This window comes from Elephas maximus, chromosome 13 (assembly GCF_024166365.1).
Source record: "Elephas maximus indicus isolate mEleMax1 chromosome 13, mEleMax1 primary haplotype, whole genome shotgun sequence".
Classification (NCBI taxonomy): Eukaryota; Metazoa; Chordata; class Mammalia; order Proboscidea; family Elephantidae; genus Elephas; species Elephas maximus.
Window position 1 is genome coordinate 100543346 of NC_064831.1, and position 16746 is coordinate 100560091.

At 48.3% G+C, this 16746-nt stretch overlaps 10 non-coding genes across 10 annotated transcripts; all 10 read left to right on the forward strand.

Moving 5' to 3' along the window:
* Positions 1-513: 513 nt before the first annotated feature.
* LOC126057678 (small nucleolar RNA SNORD115) lies at positions 514-591 on the forward strand. The gene has a single exon (XR_007512752.1). It is a non-coding gene; the product is annotated as a small nucleolar RNA SNORD115 (small nucleolar RNA).
* Positions 592-2211: 1620 nt separating this feature from the next.
* Positions 2212-2292, forward strand: LOC126057556 (small nucleolar RNA SNORD115). Its single transcript, XR_007512636.1, has one exon. It is a non-coding gene; the product is annotated as a small nucleolar RNA SNORD115 (small nucleolar RNA).
* A 1604-nt stretch (positions 2293-3896) lies between these two features.
* On the forward strand, positions 3897-3974 carry LOC126057680 (small nucleolar RNA SNORD115). Its single transcript, XR_007512755.1, has one exon. It is a non-coding gene; the product is annotated as a small nucleolar RNA SNORD115 (small nucleolar RNA).
* Positions 3975-5594: 1620 nt separating this feature from the next.
* On the forward strand, positions 5595-5675 carry LOC126057557 (small nucleolar RNA SNORD115). Its single transcript, XR_007512637.1, has one exon. It is a non-coding gene; the product is annotated as a small nucleolar RNA SNORD115 (small nucleolar RNA).
* A 1604-nt stretch (positions 5676-7279) lies between these two features.
* LOC126057681 (small nucleolar RNA SNORD115) lies at positions 7280-7357 on the forward strand. The gene has a single exon (XR_007512756.1). It is a non-coding gene; the product is annotated as a small nucleolar RNA SNORD115 (small nucleolar RNA).
* Positions 7358-8977: 1620 nt separating this feature from the next.
* On the forward strand, positions 8978-9058 carry LOC126057560 (small nucleolar RNA SNORD115). Its single transcript, XR_007512639.1, has one exon. It is a non-coding gene; the product is annotated as a small nucleolar RNA SNORD115 (small nucleolar RNA).
* A 1604-nt stretch (positions 9059-10662) lies between these two features.
* Positions 10663-10740, forward strand: LOC126057682 (small nucleolar RNA SNORD115). Its single transcript, XR_007512757.1, has one exon. It is a non-coding gene; the product is annotated as a small nucleolar RNA SNORD115 (small nucleolar RNA).
* Positions 10741-12360: 1620 nt separating this feature from the next.
* Positions 12361-12441, forward strand: LOC126057561 (small nucleolar RNA SNORD115). Its single transcript, XR_007512640.1, has one exon. It is a non-coding gene; the product is annotated as a small nucleolar RNA SNORD115 (small nucleolar RNA).
* Positions 12442-14045: 1604 nt separating this feature from the next.
* Positions 14046-14123, forward strand: LOC126057683 (small nucleolar RNA SNORD115). The gene has a single exon (XR_007512758.1). It is a non-coding gene; the product is annotated as a small nucleolar RNA SNORD115 (small nucleolar RNA).
* A 1620-nt stretch (positions 14124-15743) lies between these two features.
* On the forward strand, positions 15744-15824 carry LOC126057562 (small nucleolar RNA SNORD115). Its single transcript, XR_007512641.1, has one exon. It is a non-coding gene; the product is annotated as a small nucleolar RNA SNORD115 (small nucleolar RNA).
* Positions 15825-16746: the final 922 nt, after the last annotated feature.

The following is a 16746-nucleotide window of genomic DNA, read 5'->3' on the forward strand; positions in this document are numbered from 1 at the left end:
ATTTGAAGATCCCCAGTTACTGGGGACTCTTGGGTGCCGTATCCCGAGAGTCCAACACGTTGGACGGTGCCCCTGGACGCATATTTGGCTGCCTTCAACACATCAGTCAGGGTTAATCAATTGCAAAGGCTCCTTTTGCCTGCGTGCTCCTGAGAATTTGTACTACATCCAGGCACGAGTCTCACTTTGTGTGAAGGGTCAGCAGTCTCCCCAGTGGGTTGTAAAGGGGTGTCTTGATTTTGTGCATATGTTTGCGACTATCTGGGAGAAAGCATAGCCACAGGGAAGTGAGCTTCTCTCCTGTGATCTTTGTCTTACTGATTTGCCCTTTTCCAAGGGATAGTGAGGTCGATGTCTGTTGTCCTGCTTTCATGGGGGTCAAGCCAACTCCCCTGGAAACTGGAAGACGATGTGTGAATTCTCTCACCCAGTGTCATTCCTCGGTGGAAGGAAGACATTTGTGGTAAGCATCTTCAGGTCTCAGGGGATTTTTCCTGGGGAGAGATATGGCTCGGGTCAATGATGACATAACCTGTCTCGAAGAGAGATGATGACCTAAAAATCGTGCTCAGTGGGTTTATGCTGAGGCCCTGCGAGACACTCCTTTGCCCCGGCCTTATAGATCTTCTTTAGAGCAGACCCCCATTTTCATTCCTTTCACCTGCACCAAGTGACCCAAAACACCTGGGTGGCTGATTTTTGTCAGGCTGATTCCTTGGCTCTTTTCCTCTTTTTGTGTCATTTAGAAAGACCTGCTTCCATGAAACTCACCGTGGCGAGGTCACAAGGTGAGGGAATCACCGTGATTTTCCCTGGCCCCATCTGACACTTGGGCAAGTGAGGATGCAGCCCAAAAGGCAGTAGAGGTTGTTGACAAAGCTGAGGCATGTCCCCTGGTGTTTGCTTGACCTTGCCTGGTTGACTAAGTGGCAGTGATGTGCGTGGATGGATACTTAGGAATCTGAGGATCCTGAAAAATGTGCGCTTGAGTCGTCTCCGATAGCCGGGGTCCAAGTCCGATACGTCCTAGGGAATTGGGAGAAATGCACAACGAGAAGAATGTATTTTCCCAAGATATTTATGGGAGGTGAATGGCTCAGAGCTCTACGGGAGACTGGTCAACTTGCCATATTGAAAGCGTTTGTCAGTTTCAGCTGGCTTCTTAGGATCTGCAGGGCACTTTTCCCAGGAATCTTGAAATTGGATGAGAGATTCCGTAGTCTGATAGCTGGCTCCAGCTTTCAAGTGAAGGTAGCTGCACAGATACCCGCGTAGAAAATCTAAAGTCAGGGTCTATGCCTTGTGTGAGGAGGACACGAGGGTCGTGAGCAGTTTCAGGTTCATGCCACAGGAAGTCATGTTTCCTTGGAGCTGTAGACAGTGAATGCAGGTGTAAATGCTGCCTTGCACGAGTGCAAAGATCACTGTTCCTACACAGTTCATTGGAATCCCGTAGAGTTTCCATAAGACTCCTGCTCTGTTTGTGCCAAGAGATCTTCCGATGGTTGATAAGCAGGAGGAGATATGTTCCCTGTGTTACCGTTCTTTGGGAAAGAGGTGGCCGGGTCTGTGTCTCTGCATGGCACAAGGGTGAAATCAAACTCCGGAAATTCGTAGGAGAAGTTTGGGGCAAATTCTTGGAGTAAGCACTCTTCTGAGTGTCCCACAGCTCGTTTGAAGATCCCCAGTTTGGGGAACCCTTGGGTGTAATTTCCTGAGAGTGCTCGTGCACGGGACAGTGCCTGTGGACACAGATTTGGCTTCCTTGTTACATGGGCCAGGCCTGATCAAAATGAAAAGCCTCTCCTTGCCTGGGACCTCCTGAGTTTCTTTTACTACGGTCTGAGACCTCTATGCCATGTCCTGATCTGGCACATGTCTGCCTTTCTGTCAAGGGTGAGCAGTCTCCCTAACGGGTTAGAAGTGCGTGTCTTGATGTTGTCCATATTTTTGAGCACATGTGGGAAAAACCTTAGCTGTTAGACCATGGATGTCTCTCGTGCGATGTCTGGCTTACTTCTTTGTCCTTCCTAAAAGGATTGCAAGGTCCAGGCCTGTTTTCCCGCTTTCATGAGGGTCAAGCTACTCCCCAGGAACCTGGAAGAGGATGTGCGAACATTCTCATCCTGCATGATTCCGGGCTGGATGGAAGATGTCTGTGGTAAGGAACTTGAGGACTCAGGTGATTTTTCCTGGGGATTGATATGTCTCGGGTCAATGATGACACCTCCACTTCTCTGGAAGAGAAATGATGACATTAAAATCACGCTCAATAGGATCACGCTGAGGCCCAGAGGGAAACTGCTTTTCCCCAATCTTAATGATCTCCTTTAGAATGGAGCCCGTTTTGATTCCTTTTACGTCCAGCACGTGATCGAAAACTCCTCACTGACCGATTTTTGTCAAGCTGATTCCTTGGCTCCTTTCCTCTTTTTCTCTGACTTAGAAAGACCTACTCCCAAGAGATTCACCACAGGAAGAACACAAGGTGAGTGAATGATGGCAGTTTTACCTTGTCCCTGCTGATACTTGGACAAGTGAAAACGGAGCCCAAAAGGCAGTCGGGTTTTGTGGAGAAGCTGAGACGCGTGCCCTGCTTTTAGCTTGACCTGACCGATTGAATAAGTGGCGGTGATATGCACGGGTGGATAGTTAGGAAGCACAGGAACCTGGAAGAATTTCCACTTGAGGAATTTTTGATCATCCGGTGCCCAGCCTGGTATGTCTACGGAATTGAGAGAATGCACAGCGAGACAAATGTGCTTTTCTCATATATTTTCCGCTTGGGAATGGCTAGGAGCTCTACTGGAGAAACCGGACATACTTGCCATAGTCGAAAGCCTGTGTCAGTTGCGACTGGACGATTAGGATCTGCAGGGTATCTTTCCCACAAATCCTGGCATTGGGTGAACAATCGAGTAGTCTGATACCTCACTGTAGCTATCAAGAAAAGGTAGCAGCACAAATATCTGAGTCAAAACACTAAGGTCAGGTTCGATGGCATTTGGTAAACGCGATGCGCGCGTCATGACTAGTTTCAGGTACGTGCCACAGGAAGTCACGATCGGCTAACACTCTAGTCAGGAAATGCAGGCATAACTGCTGCCTTCCGCATGCGGAAAGATCATTTTCTTGACAGTTCTTTGGAATCTCATAGAGATTCTGTAGAACTGCTTTTCTGTATGCCCCACAGGATCCTGTGGTGGTTGATATACAGGAGGAGATGTTCTCCCTCTATAGGGATTATTCGGGCCTGAGGTAGATTGGATTGTGTCTCTACATGGCTCAGTGGTGAAATCAAAGTGTTGAAGGACTGTGGAAATTTCTAGAAGTGTTGGCACAATTCTTGGAAAGGAACTCATTCCCAAATGTCCTTCCAGCTGATTTGAAGATCCCCAGTTACTGGGGACTCTTGGGTGCCGTATCCCGAGAGTCCAACACGTTGGACGGTGCCCCTGGACGCATATTTGGCTGCCTTCAACACATCAGTCAGGGTTAATCAATTGCAAAGGCTCCTTTTGCCTGCGTGCTCCTGAGAATTTGTACTACATCCAGGCACGAGTCTCACTTTGTGTGAAGGGTCAGCAGTCTCCCCAGTGGGTTGTAAAGGGGTGTCTTGATTTTGTGCATATGTTTGCGACTATCTGGGAGAAAGCATAGCCACAGGGAAGTGAGCTTCTCTCCTGTGATCTTTGTCTTACTGATTTGCCCTTTTCCAAGGGATAGTGAGGTCGATGTCTGTTGTCCTGCTTTCATGGGGGTCAAGCCAACTCCCCTGGAAACTGGAAGACGATGTGTGAATTCTCTCACCCAGTGTCATTCCTCGGTGGAAGGAAGCCATTTGTGGTAAGCATCTTCAGGTCTCAGGGGATTTTTCCTGGGGAGAGATATGGCTCGGGTCAATGATGACATAACCTGTCTCGAAGAGAGATGATGACCTAAAAATCGTGCTCAGTGGGTTTATGCTGAGGCCCTGCGAGACACTCCTTTGCCCCGGCCTTATAGATCTTCTTTAGAGCAGACCCCCATTTTCATTCCTTTCACCTGCACCAAGTGACCCAAAACACCTGGGTGGCTGATTTTTGTCAGGCTGATTCCTTGGCTCTTTTCCTCTTTTTGTGTCATTTAGAAAGACCTGCTTCCATGAAACTCACCGTGGCGAGGTCACAAGGTGAGGGAATCACCGTGATTTTCCCTGGCCCCATCTGACACTTGGGCAAGTGAGGATGCAGCCCAAAAGGCAGTAGAGGTTGTTGACAAAGCTGAGGCATGTCCCCTGGTGTTTGCTTGACCTTGCCTGGTTGACTAAGTGGCAGTGATGTGCGTGGATGGATACTTAGGAATCTGAGGATCCTGAAAAATGTGCGCTTGAGTCGTCTCCGATAGCCGGGGTCCAAGTCCGATACGTCCTAGGGAATTGGGAGAAATGCACAACGAGAAGAATGTATTTTCCCAAGATATTTATGGGAGGTGAATGGCTCAGAGCTCTACGGGAGACTGGTCAACTTGCCATATTGAAAGCGTTTGTCAGTTTCAGCTGGCTTCTTAGGATCTGCAGGGCACTTTTCCCAGGAATCTTGAAATTGGATGAGAGATTCCGTAGTCTGATAGCTGGCTCCAGCTTTCAAGTGAAGGTAGCTGCACAGATACCCGCGTAGAAAATCTAAAGTCAGGGTCTATGCCTTGTGTGAGGAGGACACGAGGGTCGTGAGCAGTTTCAGGTTCATGCCACAGGAAGTCATGTTTCCTTGGAGCTGTAGACAGTGAATGCAGGTGTAAATGCTGCCTTGCACGAGTGCAAAGATCACTGTTCCTACACAGTTCATTGGAATCCCGTAGAGTTTCCATAAGACTCCTGCTCTGTTTGTGCCAAGAGATCTTCCGATGGTTGATAAGCAGGAGGAGATATGTTCCCTGTGTTACCGTTCTTTGGGAAAGAGGTGGCCGGGTCTGTGTCTCTGCATGGCACAAGGGTGAAATCAAACTCCGGAAATTCGTAGGAGAAGTTTGGGGCAAATTCTTGGAGTAAGCACTCTTCTGAGTGTCCCACAGCTCGTTTGAAGATCCCCAGTTTGGGGAACCCTTGGGTGTAATTTCCTGAGAGTGCTCGTGCACGGGACAGTGCCTGTGGACACAGATTTGGCTTCCTTGTTACATGGGCCAGGCCTGATCAAAATGAAAAGCCTCTCCTTGCCTGGGACCTCCTGAGTTTCTTTTACTACGGTCTGAGACCTCTATGCCATGTCCTGATCTGGCACATGTCTGCCTTTCTGTCAAGGGTGAGCAGTCTCCCTAACGGGTTAGAAGTGCGTGTCTTGATGTTGTCCATATTTTTGAGCACATGTGGGAAAAACCTTAGCTGTTAGACCATGGATGTCTCTCGTGCGATGTCTGGCTTACTTCTTTGTCCTTCCTAAAAGGATTGCAAGGTCCAGGCCTGTTTTCCCGCTTTCATGAGGGTCAAGCTACTCCCCAGGAACCTGGAAGAGGATGTGCGAACATTCTCATCCTGCATGATTCCGGGCTGGATGGAAGATGTCTGTGGTAAGGAACTTGAGGACTCAGGTGATTTTTCCTGGGGATTGATATGTCTCGGGTCAATGATGACACCTCCACTTCTCTGGAAGAGAAATGATGACATTAAAATCACGCTCAATAGGATCACGCTGAGGCCCAGAGGGAAACTGCTTTTCCCCAATCTTAATGATCTCCTTTAGAATGGAGCCCGTTTTGATTCCTTTTACGTCCAGCACGTGATCGAAAACTCCTCACTGACCGATTTTTGTCAAGCTGATTCCTTGGCTCCTTTCCTCTTTTTCTCTGACTTAGAAAGACCTACTCCCAAGAGATTCACCACAGGAAGAACACAAGGTGAGTGAATGATGGCAGTTTTACCTTGTCCCTGCTGATACTTGGACAAGTGAAAACGGAGCCCAAAAGGCAGTCGGGTTTTGTGGAGAAGCTGAGACGCGTGCCCTGCTTTTAGCTTGACCTGACCGATTGAATAAGTGGCGGTGATATGCACGGGTGGATAGTTAGGAAGCACAGGAACCTGGAAGAATTTCCACTTGAGGAATTTTTGATCATCCGGTGCCCAGCCTGGTATGTCTACGGAATTGAGAGAATGCACAGCGAGACAAATGTGCTTTTCTCATATATTTTCCGCTTGGGAATGGCTAGGAGCTCTACTGGAGAAACCGGACATACTTGCCATAGTCGAAAGCCTGTGTCAGTTGCGACTGGACGATTAGGATCTGCAGGGTATCTTTCCCACAAATCCTGGCATTGGGTGAACAATCGAGTAGTCTGATACCTCACTGTAGCTATCAAGAAAAGGTAGCAGCACAAATATCTGAGTCAAAACACTAAGGTCAGGTTCGATGGCATTTGGTAAACGCGATGCGCGCGTCATGACTAGTTTCAGGTACGTGCCACAGGAAGTCACGATCGGCTAACACTCTAGTCAGGAAATGCAGGCATAACTGCTGCCTTCCGCATGCGGAAAGATCATTTTCTTGACAGTTCTTTGGAATCTCATAGAGATTCTGTAGAACTGCTTTTCTGTATGCCCCACAGGATCCTGTGGTGGTTGATATACAGGAGGAGATGTTCTCCCTCTATAGGGATTATTCGGGCCTGAGGTAGATTGGATTGTGTCTCTACATGGCTCAGTGGTGAAATCAAAGTGTTGAAGGACTGTGGAAATTTCTAGAAGTGTTGGCACAATTCTTGGAAAGGAACTCATTCCCAAATGTCCTTCCAGCTGATTTGAAGATCCCCAGTTACTGGGGACTCTTGGGTGCCGTATCCCGAGAGTCCAACACGTTGGACGGTGCCCCTGGACGCATATTTGGCTGCCTTCAACACATCAGTCAGGGTTAATCAATTGCAAAGGCTCCTTTTGCCTGCGTGCTCCTGAGAATTTGTACTACATCCAGGCACGAGTCTCACTTTGTGTGAAGGGTCAGCAGTCTCCCCAGTGGGTTGTAAAGGGGTGTCTTGATTTTGTGCATATGTTTGCGACTATCTGGGAGAAAGCATAGCCACAGGGAAGTGAGCTTCTCTCCTGTGATCTTTGTCTTACTGATTTGCCCTTTTCCAAGGGATAGTGAGGTCGATGTCTGTTGTCCTGCTTTCATGGGGGTCAAGCCAACTCCCCTGGAAACTGGAAGACGATGTGTGAATTCTCTCACCCAGTGTCATTCCTCGGTGGAAGGAAGCCATTTGTGGTAAGCATCTTCAGGTCTCAGGGGATTTTTCCTGGGGAGAGATATGGCTCGGGTCAATGATGACATAACCTGTCTCGAAGAGAGATGATGACCTAAAAATCGTGCTCAGTGGGTTTATGCTGAGGCCCTGCGAGACACTCCTTTGCCCCGGCCTTATAGATCTTCTTTAGAGCAGACCCCCATTTTCATTCCTTTCACCTGCACCAAGTGACCCAAAACACCTGGGTGGCTGATTTTTGCCAGGCTGATTCCTTGGCTCTTTTCCTCTTTTTGTGTCATTTAGAAAGACCTGCTTCCATGAAACTCACCGTGGCGAGGTCACAAGGTGAGGGAATCACCGTGATTTTCCCTGGCCCCATCTGACACTTGGGCAAGTGAGGATGCAGCCCAAAAGGCAGTAGAGGTTGTTGACAAAGCTGAGGCATGTCCCCTGGTGTTTGCTTGACCTTGCCTGGTTGACTAAGTGGCAGTGATGTGCGTGGATGGATACTTAGGAATCTGAGGATCCTGAAAAATGTGCGCTTGAGTCGTCTCCGATAGCCGGGGTCCAAGTCCGATACGTCCTAGGGAATTGGGAGAAATGCACAACGAGAAGAATGTATTTTCCCAAGATATTTATGGGAGGTGAATGGCTCAGAGCTCTACGGGAGACTGGTCAACTTGCCATATTGAAAGCGTTTGTCAGTTTCAGCTGGCTTCTTAGGATCTGCAGGGCACTTTTCCCAGGAATCTTGAAATTGGATGAGAGATTCCGTAGTCTGATAGCTGGCTCCAGCTTTCAAGTGAAGGTAGCTGCACAGATACCCGCGTAGAAAATCTAAAGTCAGGGTCTATGCCATGTGTGAGGAGGACACGAGGGTCGTGAGCAGTTTCAGGTTCATGCCACAGGAAGTCATGTTTCCTTGGAGCTGTAGACAGTGAATGCAGGTGTAAATGCTGCCTTGCACGAGTGCAAAGATCACTGTTCCTACACAGTTCATTGGAATCCCGTAGAGTTTCCATAAGACTCCTGCTCTGTTTGTGCCAAGAGATCTTCCGATGGTTGATAAACAGGAGGAGATATGTTCCCTGTGTTACCGTTCTTTGGGAAAGAGGTGGCCGGGTCTGTGTCTCTGCATGGCACAAGGGTGAAATCAAACTCCGGAAATTCGTAGGAGAAGTTTGGGGCAAATTCTTGGAGTAAGCACTCTTCTGAGTGTCCCACAGCTCGTTTGAAGATCCCCAGTTTGGGGAACCCTTGGGTGTAATTTCCTGAGAGTGCTCGTGCACGGGACAGTGCCTGTGGACACAGATTTGGCTTCCTTGTTACATGGGCCAGGCCTGATCAAAATGAAAAGCCTCTCCTTGCCTGGGACCTCCTGAGTTTCTTTTACTACGGTCTGAGACCTCTATGCCATGTCCTGATCTGGCACATGTCTGCCTTTCTGTCAAGGGTGAGCAGTCTCCCTAACGGGTTAGAAGTGCGTGTCTTGATGTTGTCCATATTTTTGAGCACATGTGGGAAAAACCTTAGCTGTTAGACCATGGATGTCTCTCGTGCGATGTCTGGCTTACTTCTTTGTCCTTCCTAAAAGGATTGCAAGGTCCAGGCCTGTTTTCCCGCTTTCATGAGGGTCAAGCTACTCCCCAGGAACCTGGAAGAGGATGTGCGAACATTCTCATCCTGCATGATTCCGGGCTGGATGGAAGATGTCTGTGGTAAGGAACTTGAGGACTCAGGTGATTTTTCCTGGGGATTGATATGTCTCGGGTCAATGATGACACCTCCACTTCTCTGGAAGAGAAATGATGACATTAAAATCACGCTCAATAGGATCACGCTGAGGCCCAGAGGGAAACTGCTTTTCCCCAATCTTAATGATCTCCTTTAGAATGGAGCCCGTTTTGATTCCTTTTACGTCCAGCACGTGATCGAAAACTCCTCACTGACCGATTTTTGTCAAGCTGATTCCTTGGCTCCTTTCCTCTTTTTCTCTGACTTAGAAAGACCTACTCCCAAGAGATTCACCACAGGAAGAACACAAGGTGAGTGAATGATGGCAGTTTTACCTTGTCCCTGCTGATACTTGGACAAGTGAAAACGGAGCCCAAAAGGCAGTCGGGTTTTGTGGAGAAGCTGAGACGCGTGCCCTGCTTTTAGCTTGACCTGACCGATTGAATAAGTGGCGGTGATATGCACGGGTGGATAGTTAGGAAGCACAGGAACCTGGAAGAATTTCCACTTGAGGAATTTTTGATCATCCGGTGCCCAGCCTGGTATGTCTACGGAATTGAGAGAATGCACAGCGAGACAAATGTGCTTTTCTCATATATTTTCCGCTTGGGAATGGCTAGGAGCTCTACTGGAGAAACCGGACATACTTGCCATAGTCGAAAGCCTGTGTCAGTTGCGACTGGACGATTAGGATCTGCAGGGTATCTTTCCCACAAATCCTGGCATTGGGTGAACAATCGAGTAGTCTGATACCTCACTGTAGCTATCAAGAAAAGGTAGCAGCACAAATATCTGAGTCAAAACACTAAGGTCAGGTTCGATGGCATTTGGTAAACGCGATGCGCGCGTCATGACTAGTTTCAGGTACGTGCCACAGGAAGTCACGATCGGCTAACACTCTAGTCAGGAAATGCAGGCATAACTGCTGCCTTCCGCATGCGGAAAGATCATTTTCTTGACAGTTCTTTGGAATCTCATAGAGATTCTGTAGAACTGCTTTTCTGTATGCCCCACAGGATCCTGTGGTGGTTGATATACAGGAGGAGATGTTCTCCCTCTATAGGGATTATTCGGGCCTGAGGTAGATTGGATTGTGTCTCTACATGGCTCAGTGGTGAAATCAAAGTGTTGAAGGACTGTGGAAATTTCTAGAAGTGTTGGCACAATTCTTGGAAAGGAACTCATTCCCAAATGTCCTTCCAGCTGATTTGAAGATCCCCAGTTACTGGGGACTCTTGGGTGCCGTATCCCGAGAGTCCAACACGTTGGACGGTGCCCCTGGACGCATATTTGGCTGCCTTCAACACATCAGTCAGGGTTAATCAATTGCAAAGGCTCCTTTTGCCTGCGTGCTCCTGAGAATTTGTACTACATCCAGGCACGAGTCTCACTTTGTGTGAAGGGTCAGCAGTCTCCCCAGTGGGTTGTAAAGGGGTGTCTTGATTTTGTGCATATGTTTGCGACTATCTGGGAGAAAGCATAGCCACAGGGAAGTGAGCTTCTCTCCTGTGATCTTTGTCTTACTGATTTGCCCTTTTCCAAGGGATAGTGAGGTCGATGTCTGTTGTCCTGCTTTCATGGGGGTCAAGCCAACTCCCCTGGAAACTGGAAGACGATGTGTGAATTCTCTCACCCAGTGTCATTCCTCGGTGGAAGGAAGACATTTGTGGTAAGCATCTTCAGGTCTCAGGGGATTTTTCCTGGGGAGAGATATGGCTCGGGTCAATGATGACATAACCTGTCTCGAAGAGAGATGATGACCTAAAAATCGTGCTCAGTGGGTTTATGCTGAGGCCCTGCGAGACACTCCTTTGCCCCGGCCTTATAGATCTTCTTTAGAGCAGACCCCCATTTTCATTCCTTTCACCTGCACCAAGTGACCCAAAACACCTGGGTGGCTGATTTTTGCCAGGCTGATTCCTTGGCTCTTTTCCTCTTTTTGTGTCATTTAGAAAGACCTGCTTCCATGAAACTCACCGTGGCGAGGTCACAAGGTGAGGGAATCACCGTGATTTTCCCTGGCCCCATCTGACACTTGGGCAAGTGAGGATGCAGCCCAAAAGGCAGTAGAGGTTGTTGACAAAGCTGAGGCATGTCCCCTGGTGTTTGCTTGACCTTGCCTGGTTGACTAAGTGGCAGTGATGTGCGTGGATGGATACTTAGGAATCTGAGGATCCTGAAAAATGTGCGCTTGAGTCGTCTCCGATAGCCGGGGTCCAAGTCCGATACGTCCTAGGGAATTGGGAGAAATGCACAACGAGAAGAATGTATTTTCCCAAGATATTTATGGGAGGTGAATGGCTCAGAGCTCTACGGGAGACTGGTCAACTTGCCATATTGAAAGCGTTTGTCAGTTTCAGCTGGCTTCTTAGGATCTGCAGGGCACTTTTCCCAGGAATCTTGAAATTGGATGAGAGATTCCGTAGTCTGATAGCTGGCTCCAGCTTTCAAGTGAAGGTAGCTGCACAGATACCCGCGTAGAAAATCTAAAGTCAGGGTCTATGCCATGTGTGAGGAGGACACGAGGGTCGTGAGCAGTTTCAGGTTCATGCCACAGGAAGTCATGTTTCTTTGGAGCTGTAGACAGTGAATGCAGGTGTAAATGCTGCCTTGCACGAGTGCAAAGATCACTGTTCCTACACAGTTCATTGGAATCCCGTAGAGTTTCCATAAGACTCCTGCTCTGTTTGTGCCAAGAGATCTTCCGATGGTTGATAAGCAGGAGGAGATATGTTCCCTGTGTTACCGTTCTTTGGGAAAGAGGTGGCCGGGTCTGTGTCTCTGCATGGCACAAGGGTGAAATCAAACTCCGGAAATTCGTAGGAGAAGTTTGGGGCAAATTCTTGGAGTAAGCACTCTTCTGAGTGTCCCACAGCTCGTTTGAAGATCCCCAGTTTGGGGAACCCTTGGGTGTAATTTCCTGAGAGTGCTCGTGCACGGGACAGTGCCTGTGGACACAGATTTGGCTTCCTTGTTACATGGGCCAGGCCTGATCAAAATGAAAAGCCTCTCCTTGCCTGGGACCTCCTGAGTTTCTTTTACTACGGTCTGAGACCTCTATGCCATGTCCTGATCTGGCACATGTCTGCCTTTCTGTCAAGGGTGAGCAGTCTCCCTAACGGGTTAGAAGTGCGTGTCTTGATGTTGTCCATATTTTTGAGCACATGTGGGAAAAACCTTAGCTGTTAGACCATGGATGTCTCTCGTGCGATGTCTGGCTTACTTCTTTGTCCTTCCTAAAAGGATTGCAAGGTCCAGGCCTGTTTTCCCGCTTTCATGAGGGTCAAGCTACTCCCCAGGAACCTGGAAGAGGATGTGCGAACATTCTCATCCTGCATGATTCCGGGCTGGATGGAAGATGTCTGTGGTAAGGAACTTGAGGACTCAGGTGATTTTTCCTGGGGATTGATATGTCTCGGGTCAATGATGACACCTCCACTTCTCTGGAAGAGAAATGATGACATTAAAATCACGCTCAATAGGATCACGCTGAGGCCCAGAGGGAAACTGCTTTTCCCCAATCTTAATGATCTCCTTTAGAATGGAGCCCGTTTTGATTCCTTTTACGTCCAGCACGTGATCGAAAACTCCTCACTGACCGATTTTTGTCAAGCTGATTCCTTGGCTCCTTTCCTCTTTTTCTCTGACTTAGAAAGACCTACTCCCAAGAGATTCACCACAGGAAGAACACAAGGTGAGTGAATGATGGCAGTTTTACCTTGTCCCTGCTGATACTTGGACAAGTGAAAACGGAGCCCAAAAGGCAGTCGGGTTTTGTGGAGAAGCTGAGACGCGTGCCCTGCTTTTAGCTTGACCTGACCGATTGAATAAGTGGCGGTGATATGCACGGGTGGATAGTTAGGAAGCACAGGAACCTGGAAGAATTTCCACTTGAGGAATTTTTGATCATCCGGTGCCCAGCCTGGTATGTCTACGGAATTGAGAGAATGCACAGCGAGACAAATGTGCTTTTCTCATATATTTTCCGCTTGGGAATGGCTAGGAGCTCTACTGGAGAAACCGGACATACTTGCCATAGTCGAAAGCCTGTGTCAGTTGCGACTGGACGATTAGGATCTGCAGGGTATCTTTCCCACAAATCCTGGCATTGGGTGAACAATCGAGTAGTCTGATACCTCACTGTAGCTATCAAGAAAAGGTAGCAGCACAAATATCTGAGTCAAAACACTAAGGTCAGGTTCGATGGCATTTGGTAAACGCGATGCGCGCGTCATGACTAGTTTCAGGTACGTGCCACAGGAAGTCACGATCGGCTAACACTCTAGTCAGGAAATGCAGGCATAACTGCTGCCTTCCGCATGCGGAAAGATCATTTTCTTGACAGTTCTTTGGAATCTCATAGAGATTCTGTAGAACTGCTTTTCTGTATGCCCCACAGGATCCTGTGGTGGTTGATATACAGGAGGAGATGTTCTCCCTCTATAGGGATTATTCGGGCCTGAGGTAGATTGGATTGTGTCTCTACATGGCTCAGTGGTGAAATCAAAGTGTTGAAGGACTGTGGAAATTTCTAGAAGTGTTGGCACAATTCTTGGAAAGGAACTCATTCCCAAATGTCCTTCCAGCTGATTTGAAGATCCCCAGTTACTGGGGACTCTTGGGTGCCGTATCCCGAGAGTCCAACACGTTGGACGGTGCCCCTGGACGCATATTTGGCTGCCTTCAACACATCAGTCAGGGTTAATCAATTGCAAAGGCTCCTTTTGCCTGCGTGCTCCTGAGAATTTGTACTACATCCAGGCACGAGTCTCACTTTGTGTGAAGGGTCAGCAGTCTCCCCAGTGGGTTGTAAAGGGGTGTCTTGATTTTGTGCATATGTTTGCGACTATCTGGGAGAAAGCATAGCCACAGGGAAGTGAGCTTCTCTCCTGTGATCTTTGTCTTACTGATTTGCCCTTTTCCAAGGGATAGTGAGGTCGATGTCTGTTGTCCTGCTTTCATGGGGGTCAAGCCAACTCCCCTGGAAACTGGAAGACGATGTGTGAATTCTCTCACCCAGTGTCATTCCTCGGTGGAAGGAAGCCATTTGTGGTAAGCATCTTCAGGTCTCAGGGGATTTTTCCTGGGGAGAGATATGGCTCGGGTCAATGATGACATAACCTGTCTCGAAGAGAGATGATGACCTAAAAATCGTGCTCAGTGGGTTTATGCTGAGGCCCTGCGAGACACTCCTTTGCCCCGGCCTTATAGATCTTCTTTAGAGCAGACCCCCATTTTCATTCCTTTCACCTGCACCAAGTGACCCAAAACACCTGGGTGGCTGATTTTTGCCAGGCTGATTCCTTGGCTCTTTTCCTCTTTTTGTGTCATTTAGAAAGACCTGCTTCCATGAAACTCACCGTGGCGAGGTCACAAGGTGAGGGAATCACCGTGATTTTCCCTGGCCCCATCTGACACTTGGGCAAGTGAGGATGCAGCCCAAAAGGCAGTAGAGGTTGTTGACAAAGCTGAGGCATGTCCCCTGGTGTTTGCTTGACCTTGCCTGGTTGACTAAGTGGCAGTGATGTGCGTGGATGGATACTTAGGAATCTGAGGATCCTGAAAAATGTGCGCTTGAGTCGTCTCCGATAGCCGGGGTCCAAGTCCGATACGTCCTAGGGAATTGGGAGAAATGCACAACGAGAAGAATGTATTTTCCCAAGATATTTATGGGAGGTGAATGGCTCAGAGCTCTACGGGAGACTGGTCAACTTGCCATATTGAAAGCGTTTGTCAGTTTCAGCTGGCTTCTTAGGATCTGCAGGGCACTTTTCCCAGGAATCTTGAAATTGGATGAGAGATTCCGTAGTCTGATAGCTGGCTCCAGCTTTCAAGTGAAGGTAGCTGCACAGATACCCGCGTAGAAAATCTAAAGTCAGGGTCTATGCCATGTGTGAGGAGGACACGAGGGTCGTGAGCAGTTTCAGGTTCATGCCACAGGAAGTCATGTTTCCTTGGAGCTGTAGACAGTGAATGCAGGTGTAAATGCTGCCTTGCACGAGGGCAAAGATCAGTGTTCCTACACAGTTCATTGGAATCCCGTAGAGTTTCCATAAGACTCCTGCTCTGTTTGTGCCAAGAGATCTTCTGATGGTTGATAAGCAGGAGGAGATATGTTCCCTGTGTTACCGTTCTTTGGGAAAGAGGTGGCCGGGTCTGTGTCTCTGCATGGCACAAGGGTGAAATCAAACTCCGGAAATTCGTAGGAGAAGTTTGGGGCAAATTCTTGGAGTAAGCACTCTTCTGAGTGTCCCACAGCTCGTTTGAAGATCCCCAGTTTGGGGAACCCTTGGGTGTAATTTCCTGAGAGTGCTCGTGCACGGGACAGTGCCTGTGGACACAGATTTGGCTTCCTTGTTACATGGGCCAGGCCTGATCAAAATGAAAAGCCTCTCCTTGCCTGGGACCTCCTGAGTTTCTTTTACTACGGTCTGAGACCTCTATGCCATGTCCTGATCTGGCACATGTCTGCCTTTCTGTCAAGGGTGAGCAGTCTCCCTAACGGGTTAGAAGTGCGTGTCTTGATGTTGTCCATATTTTTGAGCACATGTGGGAAAAACCTTAGCTGTTAGACCATGGATGTCTCTCGTGCGATGTCTGGCTTACTTCTTTGTCCTTCCTAAAAGGATTGCAAGGTCCAGGCCTGTTTTCCCGCTTTCATGAGGGTCAAGCTACTCCCCAGGAACCTGGAAGAGGATGTGCGAACATTCTCATCCTGCATGATTCCGGGCTGGATGGAAGATGTCTGTGGTAAGGAACTTGAGGACTCAGGTGATTTTTCCTGGGGGTTGATATGTCTCGGGTCAATGATGACACCTCCACTTCTCTGGAAGAGAAATGATGACATTAAAATCACGCTCAATAGGATCACGCTGAGGCCCAGAGGGAAACTGCTTTTCCCCAATCTTAATGATCTCCTTTAGAATGGAGCCCGTTTTGATTCCTTTTACGTCCAGCACGTGATCGAAAACTCCTCACTGACCGATTTTTGTCAAGCTGATTCCTTGGCTCCTTTCCTCTTTTTCTCTGACTTAGAAAGACCTACTCCCAAGAGATTCACCACAGGAAGAACACAAGGTGAGTGAATGATGGCAGTTTTACCTTGTCCCTGCTGATACTTGGACAAGTGAAAACGGAGCCCAAAAGGCAGTCGGGTTTTGTGGAGAAGCTGAGACGCGTGCCCTGCTTTTAGCTTGACCTGACCGATTGAATAAGTGGCGGTGATATGCACGGGTGGATAGTTAGGAAGCACAGGAACCTGGAAGAATTTCCACTTGAGGAATTTTTGATCATCCGGTGCCCAGCCTGGTATGTCTACGGAATTGAGAGAATGCACAGCGAGACAAATGTGCTTTTCTCATATATTTTCCGCTTGGGAATGGCTAGGAGCTCTACTGGAGAAACCGGACATACTTGCCATAGTCGAAAGCCTGTGTCAGTTGCGACTGGACGATTAGGATCTGCAGGGTATCTTTCCCACAAATCCTGGCACTGGGTGAACAATCGAGTAGTCTGATACCTCACTGTAGCTATCAAGAAAAGGTAGCAGCACAAATATCTGAGTCAAAACACTAAGGTCAGGTTCGATGGCATTTGGTAAACGCGATGCGCGCGTCATGACTAGTTTCAGGTACGTGCCACAGGAAGTCACGATCGGCTAACACTCTAGTCAGGAAATGCAGGCATAACTGCTGCCTTCCGCATGCGGAAAGATCATTTTCTTGACAGTTCTTTGGAATCTCATAGAGATTCTGTAGAACTGCTTTTCTGTATGCCCCACAGGATCCTGTGGTGGTTGATATA